A 16,849-nucleotide genomic window follows, 5' to 3' on the forward strand; every position below is an offset into this window, starting at 1 on the left:
AGTGCGTGTTTGCTCAAAGCATTTTGGATCAGATGACTATTTGGAAAACATGGACAGTGTTACCCGTACCACGGTACGGCGTCTAAAGGATATGGCCATCCCAACAATATTCAGAGGACAAACAGGACAAAGTGTATCATTACCCATGGCTGTAAGTATAACATTAATATTATTTTTAGTTAGCTTGAACGACCAGATTGAAAAAGCACTGCTGTTGTCTTTAGCTAGCGTTACCTTTGAAATGCAATCACTGAGTGTGGGGGTTTGCTCGACCATTTGGTTTATACAGTATATAATGTTAATAGTCTTGTTGTAGAGTTCTAGTGAGGTAGCGTATAGTTTGATTAAAATAAACTTGTGGAATTGTCGGTATTGTTTATCAACAGTTTCTATGGTACAAAATACTAGTGATGTTACGTTCTGTGCTGAGGCTTCGGAGTGTGTGCAGGGTTTTCCTGCATTGAAAATTATTTGGCAGCCGCCAAAACTAATTTTTGTCCCGCCAAAGCCTTATTTGATCAGTTATTGTGATTTAGGAGTGATGTAGATGACTGCTGCGCTTGTGATAGAGCGCATGTTAACTAAGTGACAGAGAGAACACGCAGAGAGCCCTCCCCGCACGCATTCTCTCTGTCACATATTACGTTATTCAAAATCAAAAGATCGGAAGACCGAATCCATGTTGCACGTTGCTCTCCCAAATGTCTCCATGGTAACAAGGCACGCTCCCTGTGCAAGCAGGTTGTCACGTTGGTTATGTTTATGGAAGTTAGCCTATTTTCGGGCGCTGTGTAATATCATTGCGCCGCTGCACTCATGGTACGACAGCAAAGTTCCTTGATTATTACTGAGAGTATAGTCCCTAGCCATATCGGTCTAGAAAATCACAACTTTTCTTTTTCTGTTGGTCTTAGTACACGATGTAACTACAGAAGAGTCAAGTTTTGAACAGGAAAAATTTTGAAAGTCTTTGGTCATTTTTGAGCGAGATGCTAACGGCCTAATCCGATTCAAGATGTATGCTAAGCTATGCTAAAAGTGCTACCGCCAGATGAATGGATTCAAAAACGGTAAAACTAAACTGTTTAACTCTAATGGACTTGGAGTGGAGTGTTCCTTTAAATGTCATATTTTGAGTTACTGTAGGCCTAACTGTTTTTTTTTTATTATTATATTATTGTGCTATAATGTTAAACTTAGCCCATTACATTCATATTTAAAAGCATTTCATCTTGGGCTGATTTTAAACCATTAAAACCTTAACATTTCATGTGGCATAGACTATAAAATTAATCATATTCATGATAAGGCATGGGCAAACCTGAGAGTTGAATTTTTTACTAATGTGATTATTAAAACTTAAATTATGTTATAATTAGCTGATGTTAAAAGTACAGCTGTGCAAAATATAGCATTTTTTGTTGTACTGTTGGAAATAGGATTTGATGCAGAAGCCTAAAAGGTGACATCCGCTCATGAAAATAAGATATATACAGTAGATATATGCTGAAAAGCTGTGCCTGCAAACCTCCATAACGCGCGCACACACACACACACACACACATATTGTCATAGACGTTCACATAAAGCTACCCTAGTGTGTATGTGAACACAATATTTTCTTGTTTTTTACTGCATTTTCAGCAGGGTACAAGATGATAGTACCCTCAAGATAGCAGAAATCATATTTGTCACATTCATGTCATATTTCCTGTTGAGTTTATATCTATTCATGCTCATGCATTATTAACTTATGTAGCCAACTTCTCTGGTGTATGTGTGTGTCTTACCACTTCAAACTCCCAAACCCTTCCAGCTCTCACTAAGGGATCTCAGCCTTTAGAAAGGGCCTCAGCTCATGAACTCTACTCATCAGAAAAGGACCCGCTACCACTGAGACACTCCAGATTTGCTGTAGGGAGATGTGCTACACTGCTGAGTCTACGGTTTTAAAGGGCCATTTTGACCCTGATGCTGAAATGAGAACCTTTAGATGCTCCTGCAGGGGATAGAACGTGACAGCAATGCGATGAAGAGGAGTTCAGGGAAAAGTCAGGAGGAACCACAGCAGTCCAAAGGCAATTCAAGATATATTCATTTGAAATGAATCAGAAATACAGATTTTGTTTTATAGAAACAATTTTCATTTAGAAAATGTTAGTAAATTTCACAAACAATTACAAAGTAACAGCGATAACACAATGAATTAAACATAAAAGTAGAAAATGTGTATTTTCCTCTAAAATGTACACCAATAATCTTTGTTTTTTAACCTTTGTTGTGGAGTGTGAGAGTTCCGCTGAAACCCTCCACCTCCCCAGCACCACCTGCCTAGAGGTATAGCTTGAATATAACTTTTTGCGCTAATGAAAATAATGAAATGTTATATAGGATATTAAAGACATTTCTTACCCAAAAAATTACATTACCTTTCAGAGAACATTAATTCTTACCTACTGTGCCAAGTTTGTTGATGTGAAATAGAATATTAAAGTTCAATAATAATTTAAATTCTGATTGGTTCCAAACACAAAGCTATCATATGACTTCAGAAGACATAGCATATAGTACACAAATTGTATGAACCACTTTTATGGTCCTTTTTTGATTCCGTTTTGAACTTTTTTTGTTACATGGAAGAAAAGAAGCCATTTGGAAATGGAAATGATGGCGCCATGTTTGTTTATGAAGTGCTGTTACCAGCCGAGAAACATTATTGGTGCTCCCAGCAATACAGAGTGCACAGACCAAGAGCAAGTGATTGTTAGATTTACTTCCTCTTGTCATTTCTAATGAGTAGAGCCTTCAGCGCCTTAATGACACAGGGTCTCTCAATCGGTCACTCCCATAAAAACGCACAGTTGATTTGTGAGGGAACTGAACCAATCCCTATATTGCTTAGGTAGATCAAGGAAAACATTATCATGCCCCCTATAATTTATTTTGGTTTACACCTAACATGATGGGTTCATGGTTTAATTTAGCCAGAGCAGTATTTACACTTCCATCCTAAAAGTTCTCTTCCAGACCTTGACATTTTGTGATGCTTCATATTTCTTGGGTTGAGTAGATTGAAAAGATTTGTCAGAATAGAGGATCCAAAAGTTCTGTAATTACCTTACAGCAACAGTTATAAGCTAACCTTAAATTATTGTATAATTATTTTATTATTATTATTATAACAATTATCTTTTGTATTTATTTATTTTTATTTTATTTTATAATTATTTTTATTATTTTATTTTAATGTTGTATTGTATTATTTTATCTTTTTTTACTTTAAAGTTTTGTTTTATTAATTGATTAATTTATTAGTTGTATTTATTTTTATTTATTAATTTAATTTAATCTTAAAAATATTTATTTTATTTTATAATTTTTTTATTTTATATATATATTTTTTTTTATTTATTTATTTATTTATTTATTTATTTATTTATTTATTTATTTATTTATTTATTTATTTATTTATTTATTTATTTATTTATTATTATTTTATTTTATTTTATTTTACTATTTTTTATTATTATTTATTTTATTTTATTTTATTTTATTTATTTTATTTTATTTTATTTTATTTTATTTTATTTTATTTTATTTTATTTTATTTTTTTATTTTATTTTATTTTATTTTATTTTATTTTATTTTATTTTATTTTATTTTATTTTATTTATTTTATTTTATTTTATTTTATTTTATTTATTTTATTTATTTTATTTATTTTATTTATTTTATTTATTTTATTTATTTTATTTATTTTATTTATTTTATTTATTTTATTTATTTTATTTATTTTATTTTATTTTATTTTATTTTGGAAACTGGTCTAAATGTTCATTATTTTAGGTCCTAATGCTAATTAATAAATGCAAAGTCATGAAGAATTACGGTAACTTTTTTTCACTCCCCCCCTCTCCCTTTCCAATTTACATCTTAGGATGTGGTTCCTAAGACCCTTTCCTTTTTCCACATGCAAACCTAGACTGTTTTTTGGCCTTTGATACTGTGGGGTTGTTTGTGCCACCCATTGTCTCTGCGAGTTGGAAAATTAAAAGAGAATTTACGAGTGCCCTCCAGGCAAGGGGTACAGCAGCCGGCCCGGGCATTGTTAGAGGAGCAGCAAGAGTAGGGATTTACAGCTTTGCAATCAGGCAGAGTTCGCGTTCTAAGGCAGGGGCCTGCTCTTGTAAGAAGAGCAATAAACCCAGCCAAATGCTGCCACTTACTCTAAGTAATTAAAACAAGCTGGTTCAGAAAGAGACCTTAAACTACCCGAGTGTGTGGGTTAGATTTAATGCTCGCACATGCCTCGTCCTGCCTCGGGTTGCTTCAGGGGTGCTGTAACTATTGACAGACCCTAACTAACACACACATCACCAGCGGGTCAGTCCTACCCACTGCTTTAAGCTGAGCCTTCCCATGGGACTATGAATTTGGTTCTCTCTTGAAAATATGGTTTTATTCAAAAAGAGTTCACAGGCAAACATGATTTTGATATGTATGTAATAAAATAATAAAAGTAGTTCTTCTATTAAATGAATAGGAACACAAAAATGGAAATTCTGTCTATTGAAATGATTGTCTATTGTGGAGCTTCACAGCCAACCAGACAAAAATAGCTTGAGAAGTTGATTAAATGACAGAATTTTGAATATATGAGCAAACTATCCCTTTAAAGTCAGGTCATTATTAATACACTGGTAATGTGTGACATGGACTTTGTGTGGATGGATGAGTGCCTGTCAGCTTAGTTGGCAAGCTAACGTTAACCCAGCCGCTACTCAGAAACTGTGTAATAGAGATGTGTGGCAGACACAGGTCTGATCCAAGCTGACAGCAACCTGGCGGCAGCCGGCAAGGCTGGTGTATCCTCTTCATTATCCTTTCTCTCCTTTCGCCCCCCAACCGAGCTGCTGCATACAGTCAGACAGTATCACTGCTGGAGGAGTATTCAGAGAGAGGTGACCCTTATACAAACTGCAGCCCTACCACTGAGAAAGAGGACATGCTAATTAGGCCCTCACAATGGCTTATAACCAATCAAACCTGAAGCCAACATGCTCATATCTTTATTGTGCTTTTCCATTGTTTTGCAAAGGTATTTATATTAACAACATGTTTCTAAATATATTATATATATATGTATGTATGTATGTATGTATGTATGTATGTATATATATTTAACCCTCTATAGTACGCAATATAATTTAAATGAGTAAAAAATTGTGGTGTTTTTCCTGTTTAAAATAGGACACTATAACAATAGCAATAAAACATTTTCATTGTTTTTTTATTTATTTTTTAAAAGTTTGTTGCCTCAAGAAAAACATTCTACCACAACGGAAATATTTAAACATTTGACATTATCATGTAGGAAAAAAAAGAATATATTTATTGAAAACATCAATTTCTTTAACCAGACACCTGAACAAACACATTTATCCAGTTTATAATGTATTACACATTTCATATTTAATAAAAAGTATCATTTCAAATTCAGCTGTTGCTCTCAGGCAACATTGTACCATCGTGGAACACAAATATTATCAAACCATCATATCAAGTTATCATGTCAAGTTATCATATCCATCTTCATCCTCGTCTCCATCTTCGGTCTCACCCTCACTCTCTCCTGCCGGATTGTCACTATGACCACATCTTCCTCATCACCCTCATCAGTTGTGTTTTATACCTTTTTTAAGTGCTATAGAAAATGTGCAGATCATAATATGTGCAGTTTTAGTATGTGAATTATTATTCTTATAAGTGCATTACAAAATCATGCAACAATGCAAATATATTATGAGAATTCTAACTCTTTTCCTTACAAATATACTATATTTGTGTCCAACCCAGTGTGTCTGGTATGGCCTTATGCGATTCCATTATGGTACAATGTAGCCTTGAGGCAACACACAGTATGTTGTTATTTACTGTAAAACATTTGATGATATATAATGTAAAGTTCTTGAAAATACTTCTTTACTTACCAGTGAAGGTGACTCATATTTTTGTGGGTGATTAACTGGATGGAAATGAGTGAAAAATGCACTTTTCATTGGAGAAAATATGGAGCCATGTGACCTGTGCACATGTGCTGAAACAGGACACAAAATGGACCCCTGTGGGTCATGTGACCAATTTTTGGCACTTTCATTAATTCCAGTTAACACATGGGTTTACAGAAAGCTGAGAACATATTCATAAACTTGAATCTCACTTTATTGTTTGCATAGTTATACATTTCATAAATTAAAATGAAAATATGTGTGATGGTATATATTTTTAAGTGTTTATAAAGTATGCTGAAATATATTTATACACAAACAGTATTATATTTTATCACAAGTACTTCATATATTATGAAACAGACTTTAGTAATTTGGTATATTAACATTATTTTAGTATCCTTTTTTTAAATCTGTAAAACTGAAAAATGTTGCTATCAATTTATTTTTATTTAATTTTTTACTGTAAATGTCTTTTCTTTTTTTTTACAGTGTGGCTGCGAGCTTTGCATTCCTTTAGAGAACATAAAATCCTGTTCTATTCATACAGTCTAATTTGTACATACGTTTTGTACCTTTTTGTAATTGATTTTGGTGAAAAGCAACCTGATATTTAAAGGATTAGTTCACCCCAAAATGAAAATTTCCTGATAATTTACTCACCCCAATGCCATCCAAGATGTTCATGTCTTTCTTTCCTCAGAAAAGAAATTAAGTAGTTTGAAGAAAACATTCCAGGGTTGTTCATCATATAATGCTTTTCAATTGCAACCAAAATGCTGAAGGTCCAAATCAATGCAGTTTCAAAGCACTTCGATGGGCTCCAGAGGCTGTGCGTGATCCCAGATGAGGATTAGGGTCTTATCTAGCAAAAAGATCAGTCATTTAAAAAAAATGAAATATACTTTTTAACATAAATTGTTCATCTTGTGCAGCTCTTCGAGGCGCTAAGGATGACGTAATCATGTCAGAAAGGTCACGCTAGACGTAGGCAGAAGTATCCAACCAGTTCTCACTCCCAAGGCGTCAAAATCCGAAGCATGGTCAAGTGCTTTCCGCGTCACAATAAAGACGCTAAAGGCACCCCTAGGCGTCACTATATCGACACGCAGAGTGCTCCATTCATTTCAATGAGAAACCTTTGGCGTTGGGCATTGGGCATGGGAGCGTTATTATCATGATGACCATTTATTGGGTTATGATTTTGCCATTATGACATGTTGGAGTGTGATTCTCAATTGAATCAGCACAATTTATTAAAAAAGTACAAATATTCCAAGTGTTCCGATTTATTTGTGTGAAGGAAATCCGAAAAAGCGATCAGCGTCTCCACCCGCAGAAGATCATGAACACATTACATTTCAAATATTGCCGCCCGTTACGTCAGTTTCCATAGTGAAATTGCATTGGCTCTCGTATGTCTCGTGACCAATTGCGTCATTACATCAGCCTTGACTGTAAAATGTCATTGGCTCTCGTGTGTCTTGTGACCGATTGCGTCATGCTAAAGAGTTGTGTATATTATTTGAATGAGATATGAATAAGTGTGTTCACGGAGCGGCGGGATCATCATTTCAACGATTAAAACATTAAGATCAACTCTGTTCTTTACATAAAGACATCGTGTGACTTCAGAAGACTTGGAATGCAACATGAGTTAATACTTTTATACTGTTTTTGCAATAAATACCTGTGACTGTACTTGTATTTGCCTGTTACGTGTTTTATATTGTTTAGAAGTGGGTAGGTTTAGGGTAGGAATTGGGTTAGCTGCTCCAAAATATAAAAGTAACCTTTAAATATGAATAAAATATTAATAAAATCATGTCTGATTTTACAAATGCAAAGAATAAAATGCATCTTGATCTGACGCATTGGGTAAACAACTGAAATGAATGGAGCACCTGCGCGTCGATATATAGTGACGCCTAGGGGTGACTTTAGCGTCTTCATTGTGACGCGGAAAGCACTTGACCACGCTTCGGATTTTGACGCCTTGGGAGTGAGAATGGGTTGCAACACCGCCTCCGTTTTTACAAAGCGCTCGTGAAGACTAATACAAACGGCCTTTAGCAAAAACACTCAATTTTCAACTTCAAAATTAGGGATATATCGTTGTTTTACCTTTTTTTTTTGTAAAGGGCGTTTGTAGTAGTCTTCACACGAGCGCTTTGTAAACACGGAGGCGGTACTTCTGCCTACGTCTAGCGTGACCTTTTCTAACGTGATTACGTCATCCTTAGCACCTCGCAGAGCTGCACAAGATGAACAATTTATGTTAAAAAGTACAGTATATTCATTTTAATTTTGTTTTTGAAAATGACCGATCTTTTTGCTAACCTAATCCCTAAAGACCCCAATCCTCATCTGGGATCACGCAGAGCATCTGGAGCCCATCGAAACGCTTTGAAACTGCATTGATTTGGACCTTCAGCATTTTGGTTGCAATTGAAAAGCATTATATGATGAACAATCCCGGAACGTTTTCTTCAAAATACTTAATTTCTTTTCGGCTGAAGAGAGAAAGACATGAACATAAATTATCAGGAAATTTTCATTTTGGGGTGAACCAATCCTTTAAGCAATTTTAACAGTAAAATTGGGGCACCAGTTTAATAGACATAATGCATCTGTTCAAAGCATTATTTTGTTTCGGATCCGCACTCCTAAACAACAATTTGCGGTAATGCACCTTTCGTTGGACACCAATCACCATAAGAACTCAAGAAGAAGGAGAAATCATGGCGTCCGCTGGTGTGCCATTCCATGCTTCATACTCCGGTCTAGCAATGGAGAGTCCTCGACTCTGAATAGCCTCAGAGTCGGGGTCGACTCCAGCACAGGAATCGACTCTCAGTGTCGACTCTGTTGCTGTGTCCAAAATCGCTCACTTGTTTACTGATTCTCTAATCCCTATATAGTTCATGGCAGTTGAGTGCATATAAGCAAGAAGTGAATGAAATTAAACAAGCAATTTAGACACTGACGTAATACACCGCATCAGAGAGCTGTCACAGAAACTTTCACACACATTTATTTGAGTGCTTTCTTTAGAAATAGAAAACAGTCACCGCGACTTTAGTTTGTAATTATACATAGGCTTCCTCCATGCTTTAGTTTAGTTGATGGCATATTAATGCAATAAATATAGATTTGGTTTTCCATGGTTAACCTTGTGTTCATAATCATTAAACTAACCATAAATCATAAACTCACATCAAGAAGAAACACATCAATAAGTGTACATTATTGTATGTGTTTTAGTATTTAGTATCTTTAACTCACTTTTTAAGACAATGATCATGTGCGTTTAACACTTACACTCGACAACAGCTTTTTCTGTGACATTTTTTACCTCTGTAAAATTAGGTATCGGCAACAGCTAGGGAGCAACGCTGATAGCCACTCATCAAGTCATCGCTAAATTGGGCTAATTTGGTCACGCTAAAAGTGTGCTGTTTTAACAAGGGGATTTTAAGGCTTTGTGTCGGGGGGAAATAATTTAAGTGTGTAACAACTGCAATTTTGTCTTATTTCTGACCCTGTTTTGATATAAAGTAATTGGAGTCGATTCCATAGACTCCTACAGTGGGAGTCGGGAATCGGAGTCAACTCCAAAAAACCTGGAATCAAACACCCCTACTCCGGTCCTGTAGGTGGCGGAAATCCACCTTTTATGTTGGTTTGTTAAAACACCTAAAGAAGCAGATAAAAAAATTTGTTTTACAAAAAAAAGGTTGGAAAATGATCGTGTTCCATTTCTGTTACGAAAAGATGTCATATAAGTTTGGAACGGAATGAGGGTGAGTTAATGATGGCAGAATTTAAATGTTCTTTGCTTTATGAACAAGTTTAGCATCAGTTGCTCAAATTTAGAATTTTAGAATATGACACCATGACAAACATTATGATTTAGGTCGCTGAACTTCGTTCCGTGTGCCGCTCACTCTCTGTTGTCATAGGCGCCCACGAATCCCATATGTCGTGAAATATGTGACCTTCACACTGCAGGAAACAAAAAAGACAGTTGTTGCGTGACAGCTAGGCTACAGCTTTCAACGGCAGCAATTTTCTGCTTCAGACCGCACACATGACTTCACTATAATCACTGCTTGGAATGCCGTCAATCAAAGCGCTTGAGATTAGCATCAGACAACTGCACTCGGCTGGTTATGCCGAGGTTTGTAGGTCTGGCCATTTGGGAAATGTTGATTTCAAAGCTTGAGTGTCTTGTGGTGAAAGGAAATAAATTAGTATTAAATTGTTTGCATACAAGGAACGAAGTTGGCGAGAACAACCAGCTGTGATGGCAGATTCAGTGTGTATACGTCTTGCATTTTAATGACGTCTAGCCTGTTATTTAAGGCACTTCCTCTAGCTGTCTTTTGTCTTTCATAGTTTATGAAACATATTTCACAAAATTCACTATCACGTGAGTCAAAGTCTGGTACTCTTTCTGATCATTTGTCTTTGATATTGTTTTTAAAATACAACCATGCTTATGATGAGTAGTGCTGATTTTTACTTTTATATATTCTAATGTGCAACAATAGATATTCTGGATGCAATATATTCAGATTTATATACTTTGTAATGCCTTTAGTGTCACGGAATAAAAGTGATTTCTAAAATCTTACTTTGATTTTATACTTTAATCAGGGAAAATATAATACTGGAAGGAACAATTAAAGGGATAGTTCACCCCAAAATGATGTTCTGCTGAACACAAAGAAGATATTTGGAAGAATGTTTGTAACCAAGCAGATCTTGCCCCCCATTGACCATAGTAGGGAAAAATACTTTGGTAGTCAGTGGGGGGGTTATCTGCTTGGTTACACATTCTTCCAAATATCTTCCTTTGTGTTCAGCATAACAAAGCAATGTATACAGGTTTTGAACAACTTGAGTGTGAGTAAATGATGACAGAATTTAAATTTTTGGGTGAACCATCACTTAAGGTTCTGAATACTTTTGCAGGTTAACAAATATCTCTAATCCCATAAGAGGAGCCCAAATAATCGACATGCTGATACAGGGATTTAATGGCAGCTAGTGTGAATATCCTTACCAGAAGCTTGGACTCCACTGGGTCCTGTGCTACTAACAGATGGACTTCTCTAATGAAAAAGACCCTTTTAATTAGCCTGTCCATGGACGTTTATTCACCTCGTATGGCCATCTCCCCAATAAAGTTTCATTGAGCGGACTGGCCTTGCAGCGGGCTCCCGGCATCTGCCATCTGGTGGGCTGGGGGCTCTGTGATGGCAAAGTGGCACCCTTGTATCTTCCCACTTCAGTGAGCCGGAAAGGGGCCGAGAGAATCGAGCGAGGAGCTGAATCTGGGAGGCGGTGTGGGGGTCTTTCTTTTCACCTTTCACCATCTTTGGTGGGTGGGTTATTCTTCATGCATGTTAATGTAATAGTGACAACAGGAAAAGCAACAGGGAATGAGGGCCATGTAACCTCCCACAGTCAAGCAGAACTGATTAATGCTGTTGTTTCTGATGGCGTATCATTTCCCTGCTGAGATAACCAGCTTTACATCCTGGGATCATTGTTAAAAGCTTGTTTTTATGTCCTTACCTTCTTAATGTAATTATCCAACCATCAAAATGGGATACTAGGGCTGCCACTAACGACTATTTTTATGTCGATTCATCTATCGACTAATTTATAGATTAATCGATTAATCTATCGACTAATTTATCCCAATGATTTTCAACAACTTTACTTAAAAACATTTAATGCAATGTTGGCATTCAGTAGTGTAGGCTACTATAAAAAAAAGTATAAATGTATACAAGCCCTTGACAAAATGTAAAACTAAAAGAGAAAAAATGGAAAAAGGTACACATTTGAAAACCAACATAACAAAAAAAGAGATTATCAGCAAATACTTGTTATATAGAATAGTGTTGTCACAATGCCAAAATTATGACTTCGATACAATACCAATACTCCGATGCAATTGACGCAAATTAAGAAATACTGCTCTTATTAGAGTGCTGTCATTTTTAAAGTACCAGTACTAATACAATTTCATATCATACCCAACTTACCCAGTCGACTAATTAACAGCATCGACGCAGTCAATTGTATCGACCAATCGCGACAAGCCTAGATAAACCACAGTACATAAGCTATTAATTTGTCTTTTAGGCTTCGGTAAGGCTTTCCATCCATCCATTTTCAAGAATGGAAAAGAGAATTCAACTTTAGTCATTAGATGAATAATTAACATTAACATTTTCATTGATTTATAGTGATTCTACTGACGTGCTCCCTGAAACAGTGTTAGTCTCTATCTCAGCCACAGGTTAACTGTATTTCTTTCCTCACAGCCTGCTCTCCATTATAGAAACAAGATAAGATGAATTGTATTCATGAGTTTTACTTGTTCTCGTATGGAATGCACAAATTGAGTCTATTTTCACGTGCTCTTTGTGCCCTTCTTCTCACTGGAAGGCGTCTATCCCTGATTATGCTTCATTCGCAGGTGGACATTTGATTTGGCTGCGACTTGATTGTTTCCCCACTGCAGAATGCACAGAAGGTCATACTGTAACCTTCTTTGCAAACAAACTGGCTGCCTGCACATAAAAAGGCAAACGAGAAAAGGGAAAGAATGTGCTTTGAACATCTTGAGATGCAGCAGAGTCAACTTCATGAGAGAAGATTTTGCACATTAAAGTAGGCTTCAAATGGAGTACGGTAAAACTGTACTGTAGGAAGGAAGGCAACATATGAACGTGTTTTAATGTGTTTTTCAACGTTTTTCCATAAAATAAAAATCAGGAGCTATTGTTTTTCCCCCTCAGTATAAAAAGGAATTTTATTTGCATACGTCTTAGTTCATGTCCGCTCTGATTAATACTGTTCAAGGTAACAAATCTTTTATTGTACCTTTTTGAAAAGAGGACAGATAGTGATAAAATGATGCATGCATGTCTAACCCTCAGATGCAGCTGTGCAGAGCAAAAGTAATTCACACCGCATTGAAATAAGCAGAGAAATTATTCATTAAAATGTGCCTCCCTGTTTTGTTAATCTCATCAGCATTATGAAATCATTATTATTTGGGAAAAAAGGGATGGTATCTATCCATCCATCCATCTATCATTTGTTCCATCCATAAATCCATCCATCATTTGTTCCATCCATCCATCCATCCATCCATAGTTTTTAATTACTTAAAAAGTGAGCATACACATGGAATCTTTTTAGTTTATACAGCATCAGGTGCTATATATAGGCCAATTATATGGTTTCTTGTTTGATCTTGCCAGAACCTCTTATTCTCCTACATGAAGCAGTGAGTGAAACACTCCATTTAATTTGACCTTTTACAATACAGTGAGAGTTTCAGCGTGGTCTTCAGCCAATCCCATACCTTCAGTTTCAAAAGGTCTACGGAAACTCATAACTTACTGGATAGCTAATTATTTTACTTTTACAGCATGATTGCTCGATGTGAAGAAACGTAGGAAATCCCCAAGGCCGCTGAAAATCAGAACGCTCGATTTAATGGATGCTCTTTCATGATGCTGACTTCAGCACTAGTGTGTGATGTGAAATTCTGTTTTACTGTAGGCTCAAAAACTGATCGGGATGAATAGTTGTGAGTGTCCTCACCCAGTAGCGCATATCACAGATTGAAGTGCTGAGACCTGTAAAAATCAAACTGACAGCTGGAGATGTCAGTGAATATAGGGTAGCCAACACATGTCATGAAATGGAGGCTTGTATGGATTTTAACTCTGTTATATTATATGTATATATTACCGGTCAAAAGTTTGGAAACGTTACTAAATTCTTTATGTTTTTGAAAGAAGTCTCTTATGCTCATCAAGCCTGCATTTATTTAATCATAAATACAGACAAAAACTGTAATATTGTGAAATATGTAAGGAATAATCGACTCCGGGCTGTTGAATTATTAGATTATATAATTATTATTATTTTTCTAATAATTAAAATGGCCCAGAGTCAATTATTCTGCTTGTACTATGGTTACCACACCTCAAACATTGTTCAGATGGTATATTTCAAGACAGTTGTCAAGTTTTTGTCCTTAAATCGCTCTTGTGTGTAGGACTAATTTCTTATGCATCTAATCCCAAGCCTCCGTTGCTAATTCCAAAATGTCATTTTAGAGCTTTTAACGGAGCCTTGAGCCATTGATAGCAGACTATGCAGTTATTAGAGAGAGAGATTGATTAAAGGGGGGATGAATTGAGAAATCAACTTTCCTTTGAGCCTTTGGTATATAAAAGTTCATCGTGATATCAGAATATCCTGTAAGTTTCAGAGCTGAAAACGTCCTTGTTAGTCAAAGAAAAGCTTTTATAGACACCAGGCCCAGAAAACGAGAGCTCTCAAAATATGTCGACCATTGACGTAATAGGACGCAGAAGCACCGTTAAATTAAAGTTTTCGTTTTTAAAGAGATGACCAAGCGGCCAGCGGCTGACAGCGAGTTAACCCAACACTTTAGCCTCTCAAATCAACACTTGACTTGTCTTGCCTATAAAATCAATAGATATCAAACACTTCAAGCATCACAATGTTAGTTTAAACTACCATCAACACCACCAACACCACAGTAAAAAGGCATTTTTTATAAGTTGAGGTTAGGCATAGGCGCTCGCAAATGAAACGGGCTACCCAATCTAATTTTTTTTTAAATAAAAACATGCAGGTTGTTTTACCATACACCTCTCCACAAAATGAATATAAATTCGATCTTCAATTCCCGCGCAATATGCACATTTAACAGAGTTCACATCAATGAAAGCAAAAGATATGAGCTGCATTTTATGTATCAGTTAAAAGATCAAAGACCGCAATATGAGAGAGAGCGAACTAAGCACTGCTAAGATCATTTAGTCTCATTAGTTTTAATGAAGATGATTGTGTTTTTGAGCATCTAAGACTAAGCCTACTTTCAGTTTCACTGGCTGCAGTTTGCGTCTTGGCTTGCTTTACTCATTTGCGGCGATCGCGTGTTGCACCTTCTGAATTGGTTTGAGTAATCGGATTTAAATTCGCCTCGAAAGAATTTCGGAAGGCATTTACTGGTCTGGTCTTTTCACAATCGGATAGATATCTGGTCAGAGAAAACGAATGAAGTGACCAGGTGTAAGGCCATAACTCTCCCAGGCTATACTGCTGGTGGACACTAAACACTGTACTACTGCTTGATTTGCTAAAATTATGTTTATTGTGTTTGACTGGTCAGTACTGTATTTACATTTAAAAAGCAGACATAAAAGTAACTTAAAAGTTACTTTCCCTAGTAACTAATTACTTTTGATATTCAGTAATTGGTAAAGTAATTAAATTACTTTTAAAAGAGGTAACTAGTAACTGTAACTCATTTTCAGTAACTTGCCCAACACTGGTTATTACCTCGCTAGTGAGAAATGTCATGTAGCTTTTAAGTTGTTAAACTTTTTTACACATTTATGTGCGAGTAGCCTATGTGTCCGTACTGTATGTGTGCGTTGTGGGAGCTGGAGAAATATATGCTATACAGAATAAATGCAATTTTGTGGCAAAAAACAAGGAAATAATTTGTTGTTTTTATTCTATTGTTTTCTATATTTATTTGCTTGGCCAGTGTCTCTGCAGGTTTTGGTTATTTTGCTGTTGTAGCTGTAAGGACCTTTGAAATGACTGAAATCATTTGGCGAAGTAATATTATGTAATGCGGTCAGGACCTGCCTGGAAGCTGTGCTTTTTCCTGAAAATAATTGCACACCTTAGAACTTTAAAATGTACTGACGGTAAGTAATATCTTTTAAAAATGAATTAGCATTAAAACCGCGCGTGATTATCACGGTTTTGAAAACGCGTGGTAAATCCTGTCCAGTCAGCGTCAGTCTGGTGCAGGCCCAGCAAGCAGCGCTGTGTTTTGAATGAGAAGAAATGGCAGAAGGCAGTGACAGCACTCGGGGGATTGTTCAGACTTCTAAAAGTACCAAATCTGAGGTGTGGTGGTCATATTTTGGCTTTTACAAAAAGTCCTGAGGGAAACTTAATCGAAGATGGTCACCCTGTCTGCAGAACATGCCAGAAGAAAGTCGCTGTAATAGGGGGAAACGCGTCAAATCTGCGAACGCAAGGCAAGTGGACTTTGACCTCAATACCAAAACGTATGGTATTACTACCACTCACACTAGCCACTTTGGCGTTTGAATTTATTATAGTCTTCTCAAAAGCCATCTGTTATAATTGCGTTGCACATTTTAACCAACCAACACGTGTTCGAGATTCGCGAATTTAGGGACCGTCTCTAAAGTTACAAAGGCTACAAGATTTGTATACACGTTTCTAACTTCAATAGCATTTGAAGAGAATGACTTGCAGAACAGTTGTAAAGTGTTCATCTGGGTGTCAGGTATGATGCACACCTTTTGGATTTTTGATATTTAATAAAATAAACTGTCAAATCATATGAAAATATGGATATGCATTATTTCTCTAGGATACTGTTTGGGCGTACACAAAATATGCTAGATTTAAATGCGTCATAGCTGATAGAACACTGATGAGAATATTGCTTGAGAATTTATTTACAGAGATAATAGAGATTATATTTAAATTATTATTGTTTATGCGTTATGCGTTGCTACTGACAACGGCCATTATAAGGAAGGAAATCCCACAGAATAGAATCTAGCTTAGAAAAGTGCATAGAGCTGCTTGATTTATTTGTTGTTTGTTGATTTTCAAATATAAAACTTGTTGAAATGTTTTAAGTGGGTGAATCTGTTCTTTTTGAACACTTTCATCTCATTTGAAGAAAACCGTGATAATATTGATAACCGTGATAATTTGG

This window comes from Gobio gobio (assembly GCF_949357685.1).
Source record: "Gobio gobio genome assembly, chromosome: 13".
Taxonomy (NCBI): Eukaryota; Metazoa; Chordata; class Actinopteri; order Cypriniformes; family Gobionidae; genus Gobio; species Gobio gobio.